The sequence below is a fragment of the Macrotis lagotis genome, chromosome 3 (assembly GCF_037893015.1).
Source record: "Macrotis lagotis isolate mMagLag1 chromosome 3, bilby.v1.9.chrom.fasta, whole genome shotgun sequence".
In the NCBI taxonomy this organism is placed as follows: domain Eukaryota; kingdom Metazoa; phylum Chordata; class Mammalia; order Peramelemorphia; family Peramelidae; genus Macrotis; species Macrotis lagotis.
In genome coordinates this window covers 117,521,179-117,546,937 of record NC_133660.1, presented here as the reverse complement: position 1 = coordinate 117,546,937, position 25,759 = coordinate 117,521,179, and the positions used below count along the sequence as shown (strand labels likewise).

At 35.9% G+C, this 25,759-nt stretch overlaps 1 protein-coding gene and 1 pseudogene across 4 annotated transcripts in view; one reads left to right on the top strand and one right to left on the bottom strand.

Annotated features, from left to right (window-relative positions):
- The window catches only part of LRBA (LPS responsive beige-like anchor protein), an 832,197-nt gene that overhangs the window by 480,030 nt on the left and 326,408 nt on the right, over positions 1–25,759 (bottom strand). The gene's annotated exons all lie outside the window — the stretch shown is intronic.
- LOC141517797 (nuclear receptor-binding factor 2 pseudogene) lies at positions 19,470–20,323 on the top strand (annotated as a pseudogene).

Sequence of the window (25,759 nt, the reverse complement as noted above, 5' to 3'; positions counted from 1 at the left end):
TTATTTTATTAAATAACCAGTCAACACTTCTAACAAATATTTTTGACAACAAAATACCAGATAATATATAAGAAATTAAAATTTGACAGGAATTATATTTTTGTTTTGTGATATGTTATTTTGTAATATGTTATTTTATTTGAAAATTTCACCTTTGGTCTTTAGTAGAAATAAACTGTTTTTCATCTGTAACACTTTCAGGAGAGTAGAATACAAATTTAAGAATATTTTTGTTTATGATATCTCACCCACCTAGCTGATTCTCAAAAGAAAAAAAAAACTCCTTCAATAGCATGTATTAAAGAGATTTAAAACTTTATTAGTGAAAATGGATGCTGCCAAAAATGAAAAGATAATAGAGAATATATTTGTCATGATATCTTTCAGTCTATTTTCTCCATGTTAGACATATTTGTCAAAGAAAGCATGACTCTAAACAATTTCAAAAGCCACAGCTAAATATGCCCTAAAGTGAGTTTTAATAGTTGAAAGAAAAGTTTTACTGGGCATCATCTTTCATAATCAATTCAATGTTTCAGCAGGGTACATACAATAAGATAACAGGATAATATGAAATGTGAATATGAAGGTCTTGCTTATCTTTCTACCAAAAATACTAGTAAAAAAAGAAAAAGTTAAAAGCTTCAAACTCAACAAACACTAATACAACCAAATAATTACAAAATACATTTCAGCACTCTGAAAAAGAAGGAGTGTAAAAAAGCAAGCAAGAGTCAATAACTGGGGGCAGCTAGATGGCACAGTGGATAGAGCACTGGCCCTGGAGTCAAGAGAACCTGAGTTCAAATCTAGCCTTTAGACACTTAATATAAATTATCTAGCTGTGTGACCTTGGGCAAGCCACTTAACCCCATTCCCTTGCAAAAAAAAAAAAAAAAAAAACAAGTCAATAACTGCATACCTATTAAAAACTCCATTTAATTGATTATCCATTTCCTAATGCTAAAAGATTGACTACATAATATTGGCTAAAATAATTATGATGGCTTTCTAATAGCCTTAGTTTCCTCAGGACTCAGGAGAATATCAAAAAAGGAAGCACAAAGCAATTCAAAATATAAGAAACAAGGAAGCACAAAGCTGGACTAAATATCATAAAAGTGGTAAAAATAAACTAAGATGAAATAAAGACTACTAATATCTTTATCTTTATAATAATAAACTTAATGAGTTAACCTCAAAATTTCTACTTTCATAGATTTCAAAGCATTCAAAATCAAAAAGATTCATCTAGTACAAAAAAGAAACTAAGATGCAGTGAAGAGATATAAGGCATATCCATATTACTCTGAAATGTTTTAACTTTTGGAGAAAATAACAGTTAACATTATTAATGGCTAACATTTAAATAGCATTTAATGGTTTGCATAAGTTATGCCATTTGAAATTCCAAGGAACTTTCAAAGTACCCCTAGATTATATTATTACTACATAAATATAAGCAAATTAATGAAGCAAACTAATGAAGTACTCTGTCAGGTAACTTTACTACATCAACAAAATTTGCTTTCCCTTAACCCTCTCTATGTAACATATAACTTAGCCAGTAATATATTTCCTGCCCATTTCCTTTTTTTCCCTCCCATTTTAAACATAAGAGTTTGATATGCATGTATGTGTATTTAATTAATAACTCATTCATTTCTCTCTCTCCATTTTACTCACCATCATTAGGAATCCTCAATCTATGTATCTTAACCACTCAGGAAGCTGCCACCAGGCCTTTACACATTTGGTTTCCCTTAACCCTTGAGGATTTTGCACACTGGAACTGCCCTCAACTCCGTCCCATTGGTGAAGACCTCCATGTTGGACCAGGACCCCAGTTTGCCACCCTTCATTCCCTCCCTGCTGTTCTATTTATCCAGACCCTGAGGACATTCTCTCCACATGTCTCCTTTTCAACCTCGTTTTTCTGTTTTCTTCCATGGTAAGCTCCTTGAAAGCAAAGATTGGTTTTCCTTTTACTCAAATTTATATCTACACTCACTATATACATAGTAAAAATTTTAAAAGTGCTTGTTGTCTACCCAACTGCAGAACTGCTCTGCAGTTCTAAGGGGGTTCAGCTCCCCAAATTCCTAAAGACTACTTCTTTACTGAATCCAGTGTCCATTTTCAAATCTCATTCCCTTTAAACTTCTAGTAATATTTGAAAGAACTGCTTAAAACCCTCATGGTTTTGCTCCATTCCTTTTCCATCTCTTTAAATGGCTCCTCAACTATTGTAGGCTTCTAAAACATGAGTCTTTCTCCAATCTTCTGGCTGTAAGCTTATCTTGAGCAATGTCTAGAACCCATGTGCATCCTCCACAAGGTGCCAAGAAAATTTCCTTCTACATTCTGATCTAATAACTCCTCTGCACCAGAATTTTTAACTGCTCCCCCTGCCTGACAAATAAAATAGCAACTCCTGGTCCTGTCATTCACATTACTGTATAATCTAACTGCAGTTTCCCTTTTCAAGTTAAAAGCCTTTCTTTTACTTCACATTCCATAAAAAGGTGCTCAATCTGCCCTCTTCCATTTCTCTGTCTTTGCAAAGAAACAATATCCTTAAGGTAGATATTAGAGATGATAGATGTTATCACAAAGCCATACTCACATAGCTGCTAAATGCCAGGGCTAAAACTTATGATCAAACTTCTACCGCCAAAGAAAGTAAGCCAACAAATATTGATTTAAGTTCCTAAGGATGTGATAAATATTGTTCTAAGGGCTAGGGATACAAAGGGCCTTGCTCTCAAGGTGATTCTGTTTGTCCTTCGTTCTTGAAGAAGATCATGACATCAGGGAGGTGATGCCATGACAAGCATTTGAATTGGATTTGAGTGAAGGGGATGCTGTGCTAAATCACCAGTCTCACTTTCTCCTCCAGAGCCATCTGGATCCAGTGGTCAGATATGAATTAGGATGACATGAAAGGACCCAGGATGAGAGGCAATCAGGGTTAAGAGACTTGCCCAAGGTCACTCAGCTCATAAGTATCTAAGGCTGGATTTGAATTCACATCCTCCTGTGACTCCAAGGCCAGTGTTCTGTCCATTGTGTCACTGAGCTACCCTACTTTTAAGGACTTCACAGCTTAATGGGAGAAAAACCATGTAAACAACTGTCCAAATGATACAGACTAGATAAATAGAGAACAGCTTCAGAGAGAAAGTCTAAGACTAAAGAGGGCTAGAAAAGGCTTCCTGTGGAAGATAAAACCATGGCAGAGCCTTGAAAAATGCCAAGAAAACTGGGAGGCAGGGGTGAAAAGGGAAATCATTTTAAATATGTAACCCAGACAGAAAAAATGTTCATTTGGAAGATGGAAGGTCTTGTTCCAAAAACAGAAAAGCATGCAAGTGTAGCTGGATCACAGAATACATGCAGGGGAATAAGGCAGGAAGAGAATAGGTTATGAAAAACTTTAAAAGCAGAACTTATGATTTTATATTTTATCCTGGAAGCATTAGGGAACCACTAGAATTGACAAACTGGTCAGACATGGTAGGATGTGAGCTTTAAGATCAATTTGACAGTTGAGGGGAAGATCAAGAAATGAGGACAGAGGAGACGGGAGACCAACTGACCCTACTCCTACAATAGCTCAAATGGGAACTAGCGAGGGTCCGTAGTAGGGCAGTGGCAGCGTAACGTACCAAAGAGTACTTGTACCAAAGATGTCAGAAAGGCAGGACTGACAGGACTTGATGGCTAATGTGATAAGGAAAGCAAGAAAAAAATGAGACTATCTTTGCTGCTAGTCTAATTGACTATGAAGATGTCTGTAACCTTGTAATAGGCAAATTAAGAAAGTTTGGAGGGGAAATAACTACAATTTGAGGCATAATGAGTTTAAAATTCTACAAGAAATCTTAATTTTGGAAACAGTTATATGACTCAATGGAAAGATTGCTGGACCTGGAGTCAGAAGACTTGAGTTCCAATACACTTTCAGACACTTCTATGATCATTTGATCTCTTTCTGTGGGAGAAGGAAATAGTAAACCACTTCACCATCTTTGCCAGGGAAAACCCCATATGGGGTCAATGTAAGAGACTGTTAAGGGTCACAGGAAGGTCATTGTGTGATTGGGAATGACTTCTTGCCCACTTAACACCAATGGCCTATTTACCTGGGTCAGTTTTCCAGATCTTATCTGTCCCTTATGTTTTGACACTTCCTGGAACATTGTGTGAGAGTTACTAGGTTGAGGAAGTAAACTTTTATCATCTTCTGTCCAGGGGCACCTGAGCATTATTTGATTGGTAATTAGAAAATATCACAGGACTGGGAGTGAACCAGGGACTAAGAAATGGCATTTAAGCACTTGCTTTGGGTTAAATAGAGAACTGGCCATCTTTGTCTCCTGCCTCTTCAATGTTCCCCTGAGAAGTTGGACTGAGTTAAGTAATAAGTTACAAGTAAAGTATAAGTTAGCCAGCAAGCACACAACAGGTCACAAAGTATCAGATATGGCTGAAAGACTCCACAATTATAACAGGACACCCAGTTCAAGATGTTGATCAGACAGCTGGAGATGGAAAACTACAGTTTAGGAGAGAGGGTGGAGTCATCAAGAAGTTCTGAGAGTCATCTACTTAGAAATGATTATCGAAACTGTGAGAGCTGATGAGGTCATAATTAAAATTGTATTGAGGGAAGAAAGAAGAGCCTGAGAGAATCCCCAAGATTAGTGGGGTCTGATGGTCTTGCAAAGGAGATAAAGGCAGGGCAGAGAGCAGAAAAGAGTAGTGCCATGAAAACCTGGAGGCAAGAGGGTGACTACCATTGCCAAAAACTGCACTAAAGGAGCAGCAGTCTCAGGAGAGGCCAAGAAAGATAATAACTCCAGAAAAAGTTATTAGATTGGGCAATTAAGAGATCATTAGCAATTTTAGCTACTCCCAGCTAATCTGGGTATAAAAGCAATATAATACACCTAAAATTATCTGTAAGAGATCAAGGCTAATCAACAGACTACTCTCCCACATTACTCAATGGTTTCAGCATTAGTCTAACAGTATTCCCTCCTTTCCCTATCATCATTCTCAGTTATGCTCAGTTTTCACATTGATAAACTAACTATCCAACAACCTGAAAATGTTCTTCACTAATAGTGATTTTTTCCCATTCACTCTTATTTCATTTCCCTATCCATATGGTGACATCATAACCTCCATTATCACTTTATATCACATTATATCATATCACAAATTAAATACAGGAGTTTTCTCTAAACATAACATACTACCCCATAACTTCCTATAATTCTATATATTCCACTCCTTGATTCACTATGAAACTTAATTTTAAATTTTCATGAAGCCTGCTATTGCCTTGATATATACTTTGCCCATAACCAATACACTATATATTCAAAAATCTAATATAATTTCAACATTATTTTCCTTTCAGTTTTTGTTGTGAAAGGTCCTATGAAGATGCTTTCCGGTCTTCCAAAATGGGTAATCTCCAACATTCACTCTTATTATTATTTAAATGCTGATCCTCATTGGATCAAACCATCCAATTATGTCCACTGAATATACAGAAGCTACAATAAATTTTTTGTTGCTGTTTCATTTTGAATTTAACTAATGTCAAATAAAGCACATAGGATGTGTGAAATCATGAAATTATTACACAGCTTCCTTTTTAAAAAAGCATAAATACGAGAAGTCCGGGGTTGCAGGAGAAGATGGCAGTCTCCACAGACAAACTATGAAAACAGAATATAGTCTGAAAGTAGAGTGTGGACCTAAATACCCAGAAGCACCTTAGATTTGTAACAAAAATTAATATGAATGGGATAAATAATTCCAATGGAATGGTGGATGCATGGAGCATACCAGTGTTAGCAAAATGGCAAAATTCTTATAGCATCAAAGTTGTACTTCAAGAGCTAAGGCGTCTAATGATGTCCAAAGAAAACATGAAGCTTCCACAGCCTCCAGAAGGACAAACATACAGCAATTAATTTTAACAAATCTCAAATTTAACTAAACCAACAACCTTCTACTCATGTTAATGTCTTGATTAAATCTCACAATGCAAAACCCACATATTAAAAGAATTTCAGCTGGTATACATGACCTGGACATTTGTAAAAATATATTTAATATATGTACACCCATTATGTTTTCAGGCACAATGGGAAGAAAAATGCAGCACAATTTTTTTTTCCTCTTATCAAGGCACTATCATTTAAGCATAAACCTAGAAAACTCCAAATGGAATTCAGGTTTTACAAGATGAAAGCATGACAAGAAGTGTCAGATTGCTGTGGAGTAATGTGTATTTCAGAAATCTAATTTCTCAAGAAGGAAAATTATAAAAGGCATGCTTGATCCATCTTGCTTAGTGAAAGAGCTGCAATTTAAATTGTTTGAAGTAGCAGGTACAATAAATACTGTTGCTAATTTTGTTTAATTTTTGAAGAGGTGTGGGTACCAACTACTGGTAGTAACAAAGAGTATGTTCAGGATTGTTTTGATACCTGTATTTATACAAAGGGGGGAGGAATTGAGGGAGGGAGATGGATTTCTGTTTTAAAGCAGCTCCTGTGTGTTACATGTAACAGAAATGGTAAATACTTGTTTACAGTCTTTGTTCTGGTAAACCATGAATTTAAGTTTAAGTGAAAAAAAAAGGAAATAGGTGTATGGATATGTGATTCTGAGATTAAAGTTAGTCTTAAAATGTAAATAAAATGTGGAAAGTAAAAAAAAGCATAAATTCATCATGTTTCTTTCAAAATTGTCCCACTTGATTGTTTCCATCTGAATTAATTTCTATTCCCTTCTGTACATTTTCAAAGATGTTTCAAAGATCCACTTTCTTTTTTCATTTTAGCAACTAGCTAGCACTCAAATAAAAAGGGAAAACAATCTTTGTACCAAATAGAAATACTCAAGGAAAAGAAATATGCATAAGTGTCATATCAAAAAAAGTATGTCTCATTCTTTCCCTTGGACCCATTAAACTCCTTGACAGTGTGGTTAGCATTTACTATCGCTGACATTCTAGATTTATCCTTAGTCAATATACGTAATCAGAGTTGTCTTTCAAAATTTTTTTCTTTTTCTTTTTTTTTTCAGCCTTTTGCAGGGCAATGGGATTAAATAACATGCCTAAAGTCACACACCTATATAATTATTACCAGTCTGAGGCCAGATTGAACTCAGGTCGTCCTGACTTCAGGGCTGGTGCTCCATCCACTGCACCACCTAGCTACCCAAAAATTTGTTTTTTTCTTTATAATGTGCCTATTATGAGGTAATTTGATATAAGGAAAATCATTAAGTGTTCTCAAGTCCTTTGAAATCTTTAGAGTATGGGGTTTTTTTAGCTGAGTCAAGTAATATATGCAGTGATTTTGGGGGCCATAATTCCAAATTGTTTCATTTATCGGTCCACTAACAGTACATTAATATACCTGTTTTGGCACAAGACTCATGTCATTCTTTTTTTTTTTAACAATTTAGCATTTTTTTCATTTGATTCTTAATTCTATGGAATTATTCTTTTGAGTCGTATATGCTAAATACTTTAAACATGCATCTACAAAGAATGGCTTTCATTCTTATATATTTGAATCGATTCTTCATATATCTTGAGTATCAGATCATTATCAGAGAAATCTGCTGAAAAAAATTTTCTCCTAAATAAACTGTTTCTCCTATAATGTTAATAATAGACTTATAAAACTTTGCAATTTCATGTAATAAAACTTATCCACTTTATCTTTTGCCTAGATAGGAATTAATTTCCTATTCACAGTTACAATAGGAACTTCCTTCCTTGTTTGTCTAATGTTTTTATGAGGTAATCTTTCATATCCAGGTCACGTATATATTTGAAGCTTATCTTTGATATGTTGAGAAATCTTGTACTAACCTAATTTATGGCAGACTATTTTCCAGTCATTCTGAGGATTTTAATCGGATACTCTTAAACCATTAGTAGTTTATATTACAAAATTAGGCTTGTATATTTACCTAAACTGTTTATGTCATCAGTTTAACTGATCAACTTTTCATCTAGCCAGTACCAAATAACTCTGATGATGTCTGCTTTGTAAAATATTTTGATGTCTTATACTACTGGTCTCCTTTCTTTTCCACTTTTTTCTATAATTTCATTTAAAACCTTGACTTTTTAATTTCTCCAGATGAATTATTATTATTTTTATAACTCTCTAAAATAACATTATGGTAGTTTAATTAATGTTGCATTGTCAAGTTTATTACTTGGTCCAATTATCAACAACTAACGCCTCTCTACTTTGTTGGAAGTCTGTATTTCTATAAATAATATTTTGTAGTTATATTGGCATAGGTCCTGTATGTATATTGTTAGGTCAAATTCTAAAAATTGTATAAATTATAAAAGTGATTTGGAAAGAAATATCTTTTTACTTCTGCCTTCTGGGTGTCTCTTTCTCTCTCTTTATATATACATATATATATATATATATATATATATACACATATATACACACACACAAATATATTTATTTATTTATTTGTGTGTGTGTGTGTGTGTGTGTGTGTGTGTGTGTACACACACACACACACACACACACACGAAGGGTGATAGTAGGTATGATGGTAATTTTATAGCCTTTTTTGGAAAACTTGTTAATTTTCTCAGTTTCTTTCAGTTCTATCATTGAGTCATGTCTGCCTCTTCATCGACACCTTGGAACCACAGCTAACAGATCCCTTCTGTCCTCCACTATCTTCCAAAGTTTGCCTAAGTTCATTTCCATTTTTTCAATGACATTATCCCTTTCATATTCTATCATCCCCTTCTCCTTTTGCCTTCAATCTTTCCCAGCATCAGTGTCTTTTTCAATGAGTTTACACATCTCCAGGTCCCTAAACAACATTCATTACAGTTATCTAACATTCTTTATGACACTAGTCACATGATGTGTTCTTTTGGTTTTGACCCAACTGCTTTACTCTTCTTAGAATTATTTTTCATTGTCCTTCACTCTTCCCTAATTTCATGTTGGATAGTTTCTAACTTGAGTGGTTCATCTTCCAAAGTCTTATCTTTTAGCATTTTAATACTTTAATATTTAGCAAAAATACTGGAGTTGTTTTTCACTTCCATCTCCAGTGGATTACCTTTCCCATATAAACAAAAATCATATGCAAAGAAAGTAATTGCATTTCTTCTTTGTTTATACTTAGTGCTTTGAGATCATTTTCTTGTCTTATTTCTTACAACTCGTTAACATTTCTAGCATTATATTAAAAAGAGGGGTGATAAGAAGCATTGTTGCTTTATTCCTGATCTTATTGGAAAGACTTCTAATTTACATCTTACATAATATTGGAAAAGATTTTAGCCTTACATATAACATATACGAATTACATATATTTCATTAAATATAATATTCTATAAAAATATCTAAATTTTATATAGCATTTATTATGCTTAAAGAAAGCTGTTTATTCTAGTAATTCTTTATCTAAGATCTATGAACATAGGTTTGGGGTTTATTTTTTTTTGCTTTTAAATTTTCATTATAATCTGTAATCTTGCATATTTTATTTTATACATTTGAAAACATCATTCGGAGGAGTTCGAAGGTTTCACCAGAATGTCAGAGTTCCATGACACAGGAAAGGTTAAGAACTTCTTATTAATTCCAATGCTTTTTGATGTTTTTTTAAACAAAAATTGGATGTTTTATTTGACAACTAAAATATTTTTGGAATTGACTGACAAAATCATGTTATCTCTTTCACAATGTGATTTTATCATGATTTCAATATAACACAGGTGGGGATTAAGAAATTAAATGAGATTTTTGGGAGGAATTTTACAGAAAACACAGACAAGACACAAAGATCAGCAGTTAACACAGAAAAAGTTTGGAAACACAGAAATGCACAAAATATATGTATGATATTGTGTAATATCCAAATTTTACAATAAGGCATTGTAAACACTCTAAAGAAAAAAAAAAAATTCAGGTTTCAAAAGTACAAAAAGGAGGGAGAAAAAAAGTCTTTCCCAGATTTTCTAGATCCTGACAGTACTTCTACATAAACCACCTCTTACAACCAGCCCCAGAAACCCCCAGCCTGTGATATTGAATGGATAAATGTAATTGTCCCATTATAGCATCAACCATAATTCTTAGTTGGTAATAATGTGCAATCTTTTTTAACATTTAACTTAAAATTTTAATTTTGATATTTATTAGGGGAATTGGTCTAAGGATTCCATGCTTTTTTTTTCTCTCCCTCCTTTGGATGTCGAGATCCTATTTGTGAAATAGAAAGATTTTATCAGATCTTTTTCATACTTTTTTTTCAATAGTTTATGTGATATTGCAAATAATCGCTGCTGTTTGTCCTTCATTCTCAAAGAAGACTAAATTATCAGCGAAGGAATGACATGACAAGCAAGCGAATTAGATATGAGTGAGGGCAGCTAGGTGGTCTAGCAGAGAGAGTGCTGGTCCTGAAGTAAAGAGAATATGAGTTAAAATCTGCCCTCAGACACTTACTAGCTGTGCTACCCTAGGAAAGTCAATTAACCCTGATTGGCAAAACTATCTCCAGTCTGTTCTGATTCATATCTGGGTACTGGATTCAGATGGCTCTGGAGGAAAAAGTGAAACTGGAGACTTACCACCACAAATAATCATTCAGAGAATGTTGGCAGAATTTGCTTATAAATCCATCTAGTATTGGGATTTCAATCCTCTTTGGTTGTTCAATAACATTTGATTTATTTTATTTTCCTAATATTGTATTATTTAAAATCCCTATTTTTCCACTGTTAAGCTTAATATTTTATATTTTTTCTAGATATTCATTCATTTCATTTTGTTTCCTTAAGTTTTGTTGGAAGAGGCAGAGCTCTGGACCACTGCTACTCTTTTCACTCAAACATATTTCAGTAGTAAAATCCCGTTTCTACCCACTCTGACCTTTACCAAACACTTTCAGTTCTGAGGTTTCTTCACACAAAGTATGTGGTCAGATTTGCTCCTTTACATCAGGCCCTTTACTCTTCTTGTCCTCTACATTTGGGTACTTCTGTACAAACACTTTATGCTATTGGTTTGAAGATTATTTACCTCCTTTTTTTTTTGTTCCACTGCTGATTGTGAGGGGGACTTTTATTTCTTCCTTTGTTCTACTTACTATAATGAAGTTGGACCCAAAAAGTCTGTTTAAATCCCTATTATGTCCTAGTAGGTTTGTCCATCTATTTCTTTTATTTGTTTGTATGTTTTTTTGCAAGACAATAGGGTTAGGTGATTTGCCCAAGGTCACACAGCTAGGCAATTATTAAGTGTCTGAGGTCACATCTGAACTCAAGTCCTCCAGACTCCAGAGAAGAAGCTCTATGCACTGTGCCACCTAGCTGCCCTGCATATCTACTTCTTACAAAGATGAATGAGGAGACTTCAGGCCAAGATGGCAAAGAGAAGACAGGCACAGTTCAAAAGTCTCCTGATCTTTCCCCATCTATCATATGAAACAAGCCTCTTAATAGAAATCTGACCCACAAACCCAGAAAGAAAAGCCAGGAGAAAGAACATCTACCTGAGGATTTGTCTCCCTCAGCAGCATTGGACTAATTCCATCGGGTGAGTCTGGGCGCAGAAGGCAGATCGGTCCCAGATCAGCCAGATTTGCAGCTGAACTGGACCCCGGAGTCTGAGGGACCAAGAGCCAGCCCTGCTGGATCAGAGGTTGGGCTAGATGGCAGGGGCTTGAGTCATCCAGGGAGCAGAGGGCCGCTGACCCTCTAGAGCTTGCCTACAGAACTGTGGGGAGAGTTACCTGGCAGGAAAGCTACAGACATCATCCCAGAGCTCCTCTAGTCTGAGGAACTCTGAGTCCACGCCTCCATTGTGGCAGAGGCCTCTTCCTGGAACAAACAAGTACAAACTACTTCTGCCTCAGGCACAGGTGTATGAGGAGAAGAACCAGCCCAGCTGACATTAGGGAGAGGAATGACTTCACCCCAGGGTAAAGCCCCTCCATTGATTGAAGGCAAAAGGATTCAATAGCTCCAACCCCTCCCTCCAAGCTAAGGGAGAAGGCCTCAGTCAAGGTCACAGACACTCCAGAGAAAGAAGCCAGCACCTCCTACTGGCCAGCCAGAGAAATTGCACACAGTGAGTAAAGCCTCTAGTGATCCCAAGCCCCTGGGAACCAGCCCCTCCCCAATTCAAGGTCTTAGCAAAATGAAGAAGAGTCAGGATAAAGGTGGATCCATAGAAAAATTCTTGGAAGGGAAAGACCCTAAATCAAAGAGACCTAGAACCTCTGAGGAGAATATGATCTGGTCTTCAGCACAGAAAGACTTCCTTGAAGAAATGAGGAAGGAGTTTAAAAATCAACTGGAAAATTTGGGAGACACAATTAATACCTTGCAACAAGAAAACAAATCATTCGAAAATGCAATTGGACAAATGCAAAAAGAAAATAATTCTCTGAAAACCTCAATTGGTCAAATGGAAAGCTCTTTCAAAAGTATAATTGACCAATTGGAAAAGGAGTTGCAAAAGGTTAATGAAGAAAACTCCTCTCTTAAAAAAAAAAAAAGAATGGAGTCTACACAAACTCATGACTCCATGAGACAGCAAGAGCCAGTTAAACAAAATCAAAAAAATAGAAAAAATAGAAGAAAATGTAAAATACCTCATCAACAAAACCAATGACCTCGAGAATAGGTTGAGGAGGGGCAACCTGAAAATCATTGGACTTCCTGAAAACAATGAAGAGAAAAAAAGCCTGGACTTAATATTACAGGATCTAGTGATGGAAAACTGCCCTGATATCATGGAACCAGAGGGCAAAGCAGTTATTGAAAGAATACATCAATCCCCTCAAGAAAAAGATCCTAAAATGAAAACACCAAGAAATGTTGTAGCCAAATTCCTGAACTATAAGATAAAAGAGAAAATGCTGCAAGCAGCCAGAAAGAAACAATTTAAATATCAAGGAGCCAGAGGAAGGATTACACATGACCTGACTGCATCAACATTAAGGGATCGAAGGCCCCGGAACGAGATATTTAAAAGAGAAAAGGGACCTTCGAATGCAGCCAAGAATCCACTATCCAACAAAGATGAGCCTTCTCTTCCAGGGAAAAATATGGACATTTAATGAAATGGAAGAATTCCAAAAATGACTGATGAAAAGACCAGAGATAAATAGAAAATTTGGACAGCAAACAGGAGGTACAAGAGACACCTTGAAAAGGTAAAAAAAAGAAAATGGGGGGGTGGTAAAAGAAAAAAACGGGCTATATTCCAGCATAGGAGAAAAGATTCTCATAAATCTTGAGAATTGTAACTCTAATAGAATATACCGAACCAGAAGTGATGGACATTCATAACCTATCCATGAGACTGCTATCCAATGTGATGTAACTGGCTTTAACCCCACTTAGGAGAAAGACTCTAATAACTCTCAAGAATTTTAACTCTATTAAATAGAATGTACTTAGCTAGAAGAGACACATGCTCAGAATTTTCTATGACTCAGAATGGTCGAAAAAATTAGGGAGTACTAACTCCCTAATAAAGTGGAACAGGACGGAGACAGGAGGAGGGAGGGGATTGAATGGGGCAAATATCATTACAATAAAAGGTACAAAATACCTATGGTAAGAGAGGGGAAGAAGCCAGGAGATGAGAAACACCTGAATCTTCTTCTCATCAGACTTGGCCTAAAGTCAAATTACACATACTTAGTTAACTTAAAAAACATCTAACCTTTCAAGTATTAATAGGGAAAAGGGAAGGGGGCCAAAGAAAGGGGGGGAGAGTGGGGGAAAAAGGGGAACTAACAAAAGGAAAGGGGAAACAGGAAAAAGGGAAAGTGGAAAGAAAGAGGTAGGGGTGATACAGGAGGGGAAACACAATGAAGGGGGTGGTATTCAGAAACCAAATAATGGGGAATACGATAAAGGGAGGGAAGAAAGTATGGAGGGCAATAAAGAATGAGTAATCTTAACTTTGAATGTGAATGGGATGAACTCTCCCTTAAAACATAAACGAATAGCAGAGTGGATTAAAAACCAGAATCCGACAATATGCTGCTTACAAGAAACTCATTTGAAGCAGAGAAATGCATATAGAGTATAGGTAAAAGGTAGGGGCAAATTATATTTTGCTTCAGCTGAAGTAAAAAAAGCAGGGGTAGCAATCTTTATCTCAGACAAAGCAGCAGCAAAAATATATAGCATTAAAATCGATAAGGAAGGAAACTTTATCCTCCTAAAAGGTACCATAAACAATAAAGCCATTTCAATACTGAATATATGCACCCAATGGGATAGCATCCAAATTCTTAGAGGAGAAACTGAAAAAACTACAGGAAGACATAGACTGCAAAACTCTACTAGTGGGAGACCTCAACATCCCACTCTCAGATCTAGATAAACCGAATCATAAAATAAAAAGGAAAGAAGTTAAGGAGGAAAATAGATTGTTAGAAAAATTAGATATGGTAGATTTATGGAGGAAATTGAATGGGGATAGAAAGGAATATAACCTTTTCTCTGCAGTACATGGAACTTATACAAAAATTGACCATGTACTAGGACATAAAAACCAAATGACCAACTGCAGAAAGGCAGAAATAGTAAATACATCTTTCTCAGATCACAATGCAATAAAAGTCATATGCAATACTGGGCCAAGGAGATATAGACCCAGAACAAATTGGAAACTGAATAACCTCATTTTAAAGAATGAGTGGACCAAAAAACAAATTATAGAAAGAATTAACCATTTTATCCTAGATAATGATAATAATGAAACAACATACTAAAACCTATGGGATTCATTCAAAGCAACTCTCAGGGGATATATCATAGCTTTAAATGCTTACATGAATAAATTGGAGAAAGAGGAAATCAATGAACTAAACATGCAACTAAAAACATTAGAGAAGGAACAAATTAAAAATCCCCAATTAAATATCAAATTAGAAATTCTAAAAATGAATAAAAGAAAAAGCAAAAAAACTATTAAATTAATATATAAAGGCAAAAATGAATAAAATTAATAACCCTCTGGTCAATTTGATTAAAAAAAAGAAAGAAGAAAATCAAATTGCTACTATCATAAATGAAAAAGGTGAACTCAGCACCAATAAGGAGGAAATTAAAGTAATAATTCAAAACTATTCTGCCCCATTCTATGCCAATAAATTTGATAATCTAAGTGAAACAGATGTATATTAACAAAAATGTAAGCTGCCCAGGTAAAATGAAGAGGAGATTAAATATCTAAACAGCCCTGTCTCAAAAAAAGAAATTCAACAAGCCTTCATTGAACTCCCCAAGAAAAAAATCTCCAGGGCCTGATGGATTCACAAGTGAATTCTACCAACATTTAAGGAACAATTGGTTACAATTCTATATAAACTCTTTGGAAAAATAGGGGCAGATGGAACTCTGCCTAACTCTTTCTATGAAACCAATATGGTACTGTTACCTAAACCAGGAAGAGTTAAAACAGAAAAAGAAAATTATAGACCTATCTCCCTGATGAATGCAGATGCAAAAATCTTAAATAAAAATCTTAGCAAAACGATTACAACATGTTATCACTAGGATAATGCATTAGAATCAAGTAGGATTCCTCCCAGGAAGGCAGGGTTGGTTAAATATTAGGAAAACTCTTAGTATACTCAACTATATCAACAACAAACCTATCAGAAAATATATGACCATATCAATAGATGCTGAAAAAACTTTTGACAAAATACAGCATCCATTCCTACTAAAAACACTACAGAGTGTAGGAATAAATGAACTGTTCCTTAGAATAATTAGCAGTATCTATCTGAAACCATCAACAAGAATTATATTCAATGGGGAAAGGCTAAAGGCATTCCCAATAAGATTAGGGGTGAAACAAGGATGCCCATTATCACCACTACTATTCAATATCGTATTAGAAATGTTAGCTTCATCAATTAGAGAAGAAAAAGAAATTGAAGGAATTAGAATTGGGAAGGAAGAGAAAAAATTCTCACTCTTTGCAGATGACATGATGGTCTACCTAGAGAATCTCAAGAACTCATCCAAAAAACTACTGGAAACAATTGGCAATTTTAGTAAAGTTGCAGGCTATAAAATAAGCCCTCATAAATCCTCAATTTTTCTATATATGTCTAGCACGATACAGCAGGAAGAGCTAGAAAGAGAAATCCCATTCCAAGTAACCTCAGACAATATAAAATACCTGGAAGTCTACTTGCCAAGACAGACTCAGAAACTTATTGAAAACAATTATAAAACACTTCTCACACAAGTTAAATCAGATTTAAATCACTAGGCAGATATCAACTGCTCATGGATAGGTAGAGCTAATAGAATAAAAATGACAATTCTATAAAAACTAAACTACCTGTTTAGTGCCCTATCAATCAAAATTCCAAAAAATTACTTTAATGTGTTAGAAAAAAAACTGTAAGTAAATTCATATAGAGAAATAAAAAGTCAAGAATTTACAGGAGCTTAATGAAAAAAAGTGCAAAAGTAGGGAGCTTAGCCCTACCTGATCTAAAATTAAATTATAAAGCATCATTCATCAAAACTGTTTGGTATTGGCTAAGAAATAGAGTGGTGGACCAGTGGAATAGACTATGTGCAAAAGCAGGAGACAATTATACTAATCTGCTATTTGATAAACCCAAAGAGTCCAGCTATTGGGATAAAAACTCCCTGTTTGATAAAAACTTCTGGGATAATTAGAAGTTAGTATGGAAGAAACTTAGATTAGACCAACACCAAACACCCTTTACCAAGATAAGATCCAAATGGCTACAGGACTTAGACATAAAAAACAATACTATAAGTAAATTAGAAGATCAACAACTAGTTTACCTGTCAGACCTATGGAAAGGGGTGCAGTTTATGTCTAAGGAAGAGTTGGAGAACATCACCAAAAACCAAGTAGATGATTTTGATTACATTAAATTAAAAAAAAGGTTTTGTACAGATAAAAGCACTGTAACCAAGATCAAAAGAAATGTAGTGAATTGGGGAACAATCTTTACAACTAATGATTCTGACAAAGGACTCATTTCTAAAATATACAGAGAACTGAGTCCTATTTTTAAAACAAAAAGCCATTCCCCAATTGACAAATGGTCAAAGGATATGCAAGGGCAATTTACAGATGAGGAGATCAAAGTAATCCATAGCTATATGAAAAGTTGTTCTAAATCATTAATTATTAGAGAAATGTAAATTAAAGCTTCTCTGAAGTACCAACTCACACCTTTCAGATTGGCCAATATGACCAGAAAGGATAATGATCATTGTTGGAAGGGCTGTGGGAGATCTGGGACACTATTACACTGTTGGTGGAGCTGTGAACTCATCCAGCCTTTCTGGAGAGAAATTTGGAACTACTCCCAAAGGGCAACAAAAATGCGCATACCCTTTGACCCAGCAATACCACTACTAGGTCTATATACTGAAGAGATGATTAAAAAGGGTAAAAACATCACTTGTACAAAAATATTCATAGCAGCCCTGTTTGTGGTGGCAAAGAATTGGAAATCAAGTCATTGTCCTTCAACTGGGGAATGGCTTAGCAAACTGTGGTATATGTATGTCATGGAACACTATTGTTCTATTAGAAACCAAGAGGGATGGGATTTCAGTGATGCCTGGAGAGATCTGCATGAACTGATGCTGAATGAGACGAGCAGAACCAGAAAAACACTGTACACCCTAACAGCAACATGGAAGTGATGTTAAACCTTGATGGACTTGCTCATTCCATCAGCACAACAATCTGGAACAATTTTGGGCTATCTGCAAAGGAGAGTGCCATCTGTATCCAGATAAAGACCCATGGAGTTTGAAGACAGTTCAAGGGCTATTCCCTTTAATTTAGAAAAAAAACCAAATATCTTATTGTCTGATCCTGTTACCTCTTGGACTTCTTGTCTCTTCCTTAAGGATATGATTTCTCTCTCATCACACTCAATTTGGATCAATGTACAACATGGAAACAAAGTAAAGACTGACAGATTGCTTTCCGTGGGGGGGGGGGGGAGTAAGATGGGGGGATTGTAAAACTCAAATAATATCTTTAATAAAAAATAAATTTAAAAAAACAAAGATGAATGGGGCTCATAGTGATAGAAAGAATTGCTAGTTTGAATGGAGGCTGTACCCAGGGGCAAATTAAACCTCAGTATCAGAAAAAAAAATTTTTAACAATTGAAGCTGTTCCAAAGTGGAGCTATTTGCCTAAAAAAAAGGGGGGGGGTTGGCTAAGTGGATAAAGCAGGGGCCCTGGAGTCAGGAGTACCTGGGTTCAAATCCAGTCTCAGACACTAAATAATTACCTAGCAATGTGGCCTTGGGCAAGCCACTTAACTCCATTTGCCTTGCAAAAACCTAAAAAAAAAAAAAAAAAAAAAAAAAAAAAAAAGCAGTGGGCTCTTCAATTTGGAGGCTTTCAAGGAGAATCTAGAAGAATAGCTATCCTGAGTATGGGGTGGGGGCTGGCACCTTTTCATTCATGTATTGGCTTTGCCCACTAATATTCCTGTTCTCAGCTGGCCACTACAGGTTTCATTGTATCTCTGTAATTTATTCTCCAGTGGACTTTCACAGTTATTGCCATAACTCAGATTCTAATCTTCCTTATGTTTATTGGTAGTTCTGTGAGAAAAGAGGGCTCCTACTTGGAATATAAAAGACCTGACTTCACAATTCCCCTCAGATGCCTTGAAAAGTGTGATTCACCTGTATCAGCCTTAGGTTCTACCATCCATCTGTAAAAGTGGGTTCATGAGAGCAACTGTGTCAACAAAGTGTGGATCAAATGACATTGCCTCTGTAATAATGTGCTTGGTGAAACTTGACACAGTGCAAACCCTAGCATTCTTATTCTCAGCAATCCCAAAACACAATTTAGCCTCCCATTTACTCACTTTCTGCCTGGGAAATAAACAATGAAGACACTGCCCTTTAGAGTCCAATTGTGTCTGTCATTTGGTCACCTCTCCAGATTAAACCTCTTCACCTGCATCATGTTCCAGGTGTTTCAAATGCATGTTTGCTAATCTCTTTGCCTTTCTCCAAGCAAGAGGAAGGGTGAGAGTAGAAAATGTAGAGAGATCTTCTTCAGAGAACCTGGGTTCAACTCCAGTTTTATTATCAATTATGTGGTACACCCTTGGGCAAATCAGCCTCTCTAGCCATCAGCTTCCTAATCTAAAAATGAAAGCTACACTACATGAACAAGTTGCACTAGTTATTTTCTTGGGATTAAAACTTTTATCCTATGATCTATTACCTATATTTAAACTTATTTTCCAAATTTCTTGCTTAAAAATCCTACTTAGGCGGCGGCGGTGGTGGTGTCGATCCGGCTCCCGGGGCTATCCCAGCGCTGCCCTGCTCCGGCCCCCCCCATGAGCCGGGGCACCGCCGCCGCCCCCCGCCCCCCACGCTGGTGTCTATGGAAGTGATGGACGGGCCCCTCAACCTGGCTCATCAGCAGAGCAGGAAAGCAGACCGGTCATTAGCTGCAGGGAAATACGAAGAGGCCATTTTGCATCACCAAAAGGCAGCCACATATCTTTCTGAAGCCATGAAGCTGACACAGTCTGAGCAGGCTCAGTTATCACTGGAATTACAAAGGGACAGCCACATGAAACAACTCCTGCTTATTCAGGAGAGGTGGAAGAGGGCGAAGCAGGAGGAAAAGTGGAAAGCCCAGCAAACTCCTGACGGAGCCCCCCATCTTCTGGCAGCCTGCAAGCCACTGATGGAGGATGTGTCTGAGGGCCAGAGTGCGCTCTGGGCTCAGCAGGCTCATCCCGCCCCGGTGCCAGCCATCCTGAACAGGGATCCAGACACTCTCCTTTTTCTCCTTCAGAAGAGGAAAGACCCCACAGAACCGTGTCCTGGCAGCAAAGTCCCAAAAGATGACAAAACCACCATAGAAGAGCAGGCAACCAAGATCGCCAACCTGAAGCGACGTGGAGTTTCTTGTGGCCGACAACGAAAGGTTGAGAAGAGCGAACAAGCAGCTCCGCGCAGAGAAAGCCAGACTCCAGAAGACCCCCCCTCGAGAAAGAGCTGGAGGCTGATGCCGACTTTGTGGAGAAATCTGAGCTGTGGAGCCCCACAGAGACTGCCTCCAGCCCCTCTACTTGGCTTCCGAACCCGGGAAAAGCCAAGGACATTCCTATCCCCAACCTTCCTCCTTTGGACTTTCCATCCCCCAAGCTCCTGCTTCTGGAACTCCCCAAAGATATTCTGAAAGGACTCATGAATAGTTAAGTGGATGGTCACAAGGGGCTCAAGGTGGTGGTGAGGGAGAGGCAATCAGACAACCAGAGGGACACCACGAGGCTCGAGGTGGTCTGCTCCAGGTGGAGGGTCATCAGGGGGAGAAGAGGCCTGGCCACGGCATGGAGAAGCGTCACGGGGAGGCCCACGCCAGCTGGGGTGTGGCCGGAGCTGTGGGAGCTGTGGGAGCTGGGGCGACTGCATGGACTCCTCCGGTTCTTCCCATTCCAATCAGGCTGCCCCCAGAAGAACTTTGCAAGCAGCAGTTGATTTTCCTTCTCTTCACTTCAGGGTTATGCTCTACGTAATAATTGATCCACAATGCCATAAAGGATAATGTGGCCTGGTCTGGGAGGAGGATCCCGTCCTGCCAGGATTCATGCCCGGCCTTCAGGGGTGAGTCCTCCACATGCCACGCTGTGCACTCCTCCTAGCGTGGCGCCAACCTCCGGACTATCAGGAGAAACGTTTCAACTTCCACTTCATGAAGAAAGGAACCAAATTATTAGTTCTGCTTTTTTTAATTATCAGTCTACATAATTAATCAGGGTGCATCTTAAGTTTTAACTTTGAGTTTGCTGTATTAAAATGTTATGCATAATTTACAAAACACCCAAGGAATCCTCCCTTTGTTCTGAATGGTGCATGAATGGAAGCAATGCTAGTTGGCAGTATTTAATTGCAAGAAATCAATAAAATAATTGTTTTATTAAAAAAAAATCCTACTTATTGGGGTGGCTAGGTGGCACAGTGAATAGAGCACGGGCCTTGGAGACAGGAGTACCTGGGTTTAAATCCGACCTCAGATGCTTAATAATTACCTAGCCGTGTGGCCTTGGGCAAGCCACTTAACCCCATTGCCTTGAAAAAACCTAAAAAAAAATACTACTTATCCTACAAATACTATTTTTGAAATGTTCATGAATCTCCTTGAAGTGAAATATTAAAATTTAAATTTGAATGATTTTCAAACATCAATATTAATAAAAAGTAAAATAATTCAATAGTGTTTTCTACAATATTTAAGTTTTAAAACCATCATAACTGAAACCTAATTTTTGAGCAGCCCAACTGGAATAGAGATGATTTCTGGGCCCCAAGTTTTAATGTCCAATAACTTTTTAATTCACCAAACACAAATAATCTAAAATGAAAAGGTTGGCATTAAAGTGGTCTGAAAGATCCACCATTTCTACCATGACTGGGACTATTCCTTACTCTCACAAACTGATTTTATTTTATGACATGGACTGAATGAGACACTAAAAGGTTCACCTAGCAGATTCTTAGATAACTGAGGAATAGTGCTCCCAGGACTAGAATACCCAGAAGAAGAACCACAATGGGAGAAAGAATGCATTATTAACAAGAGACTGAGTAAGATAGATTACCTCTAGATTAACTAAAGGTCAATTCTACACAAAATGGTATAGAGTCAAATTATGATTCAAATAAACTTATCAAAAACATTTCAAGAATGCTTTCACTTGATTTCATATTAGCATTCTCTTTGCCACAAATCTAGCGCAAGCTTTAGTAAATTCTATTGACCACCAAAGGTCAATAAGAAATATAAACAAAACCTTATCTCAAATATTGCTTTGATGAAAGTGAAATAGGGAATAATAATCTAGAAAAAAAGACATGGCACAGTAGTAATCCATACATTAAGAATAGTAAGATGACAATGCAAAAGATACATTCTAAATATCTGAACAAATTTTTAATTAAGAAATTAGCCTATTTAGAGATTAGTGATACTGAAACCTTAATTAGGTTTTGTTGGAGGTAAAATTATTTATAAATATTGAAAAATTATGAAGAAAAGTTACACCAAAACTATTGCCTTGTGGGGGAAAATCTTCTAATATATTTCACTCTATTTCATGAATGAATATGAAGAAATATACATTGCATATGTATGTGTTGGGGTTTTTTTTAAACACAAACATTTCTGGATTTCATTTCTCAAATGAAAACTCCTATACATTTAAAATCTTTTCAGGAAATATCTAGTCAGCAAAGCTCCTTTCCAATAACTATTAAATTGGTATCAGTTAAGTGAAAAAAAAAAATTGACTTCCCTGATCAATGTAGAGGCCTTGATTTCAATAAAGGTGATAATAGTTTCTCTAACCCTTGAGAACTACAAGCTCTCAACAGATGATCATCATTAGGCCCCTACGAAGGGTAAACACTCAGACTGTATAAATGTCTCTTATTAGTACATGGTCAGTCTGTTTAGCAACTCCAGTCCACCAGCCATATGGCAGTTGCTGCCCTCTGAGGTCCAATGTCAAGTCTTCAGGGAATCTCAAAAAGCAAGAACTATCCATTAGAGAACACTTCAGAAGACACTTGAAAGATTTCTATTAGAAGTATATAAAACAACTAATTATTGCTATAAGATTTTTAAAGGCTCTAACAGAGTTTAGAACACTAAAAAAAGGATTTGCCAATAATTTTTATTTAAAAAAAAACAAACTACAGCTTTTAAATTTGAGACATGTTACCCTGTGTCTTCCTATCTTTCTTACTTTAACCTCATACCTTCTCCTCCAACCACATATATAAGAAACTAACACATCAGTTAACAATAAATCAAAATTTAAACATGTCAGACATTAAACATAGATTTCCAGTTTGTCTATTTTCTGTAAACTGCTTAAAATAACCTTTCAGATTAAAATCTTTCTATAAACCCAAAATAAGTTTCATAGTATTTAAATTACAAAAATTCTTTTCTATCAGGTAAGCAGATGTATGTACACTTCATTCAAAATGTATTCATGTATTGTTTTCTAAATACTTTTAACCATTACTTATTTCCATTAAAAAAACAAATATTTAAGAAATTATAAGTAAAAATCAGACTAAAATATTCATCGTTGCATAAGATATTAAGCAGATAAGAAGGAAAATATCAAAGTGCTAAAAAAAAGCTTAAAAGTGGTAATGCAAAAAAATTTTCAAAAAAGGATAATAAGAAATAAACTACCAACAAATTTTCAGTCAACACAGAAACAAATCCTTCATCTAACACTGAATTGCCTAGGTTTCTAGAAAACAAAAACTGTAAATGTCTTTTAAAAAATTGTTACATTTTAACTATTTAGTGAACTGGGGTTTTTTTTATACTTGGGGGGACACAATAATAAATTTTCAAATACTGTTGCTTATTTAGGTTCATAACAAAAAATTCACCCTTGCAAGATATTTATTGTAGTAACAAATTTTTACAAAGTGTTATATAAAATTCATTAGTTCACTTTAATCAATTCTGTTATCCACAAATACATTCATGTCTGACAATCTAATTCAAAAAAGCAATTACAACTTCAGTTCTTATGTAAAAAGACAACGGAAAACAACTTCGTTAAACCAGTAAAAAGAATGAAAATCTAAAGAAAACAGATTAGGAATGATTTATATGAATTCCTAGTGCTGAAGTTAATTACAACTAACCCAATAAAATAGTGCCTTTATTATTGTACAGCAAGTAATAGCACTAGATGTAAAAAACAGACTCCTTCTGCTGACTTGCATGCTCAATCCCACAGCACACTACATTAAGAATTAAACATGTAGTAAATAAGCCATACAGAAAACAGCAGTTTTTAACTAAAAGCAGAAGACTCCCCTGCTGTTTAACCATTTGGGGTCTTCCACTCTGAACAGTGAATGCAGTAAACTGATACCATGTTCTTTTGAAGCAAATGCCTAAAGTTAAACCTGCAACAAAAATTTCATAGAATGAGAGAATATCAGAATTATAGCATCCTTTAAAAATCCTAGGGTTCACAAATAGCATTTAATAATTGAGGAAGCTAAACTTATGAGAGGTAAAGGGAATGATTTAGGAATTTTATTTCATCATTTAACCAGACATAAGAATGAAATAGAATAAGCAGAGGAAAATGCTCTTTTAAAGGAATTGTAAGAACTAGTTCCAGTGTTCCAAAACGACAAAGATGGGTTTAGAAAGGAAGTTTATGGCACATTTAGAATAACAAATCAGATCCTTTTAAAATTTCCAATTCTTTTATTTCCCTCCAGTACTTAGCCCACTCCCCAGACCCCAATCAGCCATATATAAAGGCTGCCTAGGACATGTCATGGTACAATGGATTATTAATTTATGTCCTTCAAATGCGATATCTCAATGGGTAATAGTAATAGAAATGTTTGACCAATGATACGAGAATTCCTGAAGCTTCCAGTGAAGAAAAAAGTCTGCAGGTACACCAAAAGGATGTCTGCAGCCAAGTACTCCTCAGTAGATCCAGAAATTGTAATGGCATCAAAAATGCCACAGAAATGTAAGCACACAAAAACACTGGTGCTTGCCAGATCCATTTTATAGATTCTGTGAGTCTGAGAGATGCATGATTATAGCACTATTAAAATAGGGAGCAGAAATTAGACATCAAACAACTTTTTACTCAGAAGTATCCAGCTACCTCTACAACAAAATTTTGTAAGTTCTCTGTGACCTCAGTACAGGGATGGTTTCATTTTTGTCTCTCTGTAGCAGGGAAACATCTTACAGAAAGTAGTCTCTTAATAAAAGCAGTTTATCCCATAGTTCTGAATGATTATAATTTGTCCCTTTACCAAAAATTTAAGGTTTTTGCCTAAGTGATTGTCATATAAAAGAGACAGTAAGTAAAAATTCTAGCCACTTAAAAAAAAGGTTAATTTAAATTATCAATATTATAAGCTCCACTTACAAAAAACTTAAGATATTTCTATTTTATAAATTGACTATCATATTTAATTATTGCCAAGTTCATGATTCTCATATTTCAAAACAGATATGAATTAGGATGATTACAGGTAGCTCTCTATTCACATTCACATGCAAATTGAAAAGCACCAAATTAATCAAATAGGTTCTCTTACTCTCATTTGTCTAAACAACTATTGCCAAAATTAAAGCAAAGTTCTCAGGTAAGATGAGAACATTTGGAGGAGGTAGGGTAGAATGGGGTAAAGCAGGCCAAAGACTGTTTTTCTAATAGTGCTTCTATGACAATCCCTACAACAACTATATCTTTTTTCAAGAAGGGAAGATATTAATAACTCAAACAGAAACATAAATGCACTGATAACAATAGTTAGCAAATGAATATAATTTGATGCTCAATTGAAAATTTACTTCCTCCAAAATTATGCAGTCATATTCTGCAGGAGCTCAACACTCAACTGGTATACTAATTAATAATTTTCATTAAGGTCAAAAATATGAAAAACTTCACATGTAGAAATTAGTGAACTCAAGAGAGAACTAAATAAAAATCAAAATATAGGTATTTCAAATCTTTAAAGCTTGAAGGGATAAAGGGTTAAATAGTTTGAGCTCTAGAGAAGGAACTCCAAAATCAATTGTCTAGTCCTATCTTTTCACTTTACAAATTATGCCTAGAA